Genomic DNA, 299 nt, shown 5'->3' on the forward strand with positions numbered 1-299 from the left:
GCGGAGGAGTGGGGGTCACGAGCCGGGCCAGCCTGGCCGGGCCTGCCGGAGGCACCGTGAGTCACTCCCTTGGAATCCTACCTTTGGTGTTTGTTTCCCTTAGAAGGAAACTTGGTTTAAAAAGAAAGAATAAAGGAAGAAGAGGAATAATAGGTCATTCTTCGGAAAAGGCACTGGGCTCGGGCATGGCGCGAAGACAACTTGCCTTTGTTCCCAGACACTGGGGTGTCGACTCAGGGCCTTGGGGCCTGGCGCTGCCCCTGCCCGGGAGGGGCCGGGTGTCAGTGCGGAGCCCTCGG

Source organism: Fukomys damarensis, unplaced genomic scaffold (assembly GCF_012274545.1).
Source record: "Fukomys damarensis isolate Sample0158 unplaced genomic scaffold, DMR_v1.0_HiC HiC_scaffold_11, whole genome shotgun sequence".
Taxonomy (NCBI): Eukaryota; Metazoa; Chordata; class Mammalia; order Rodentia; family Bathyergidae; genus Fukomys; species Fukomys damarensis.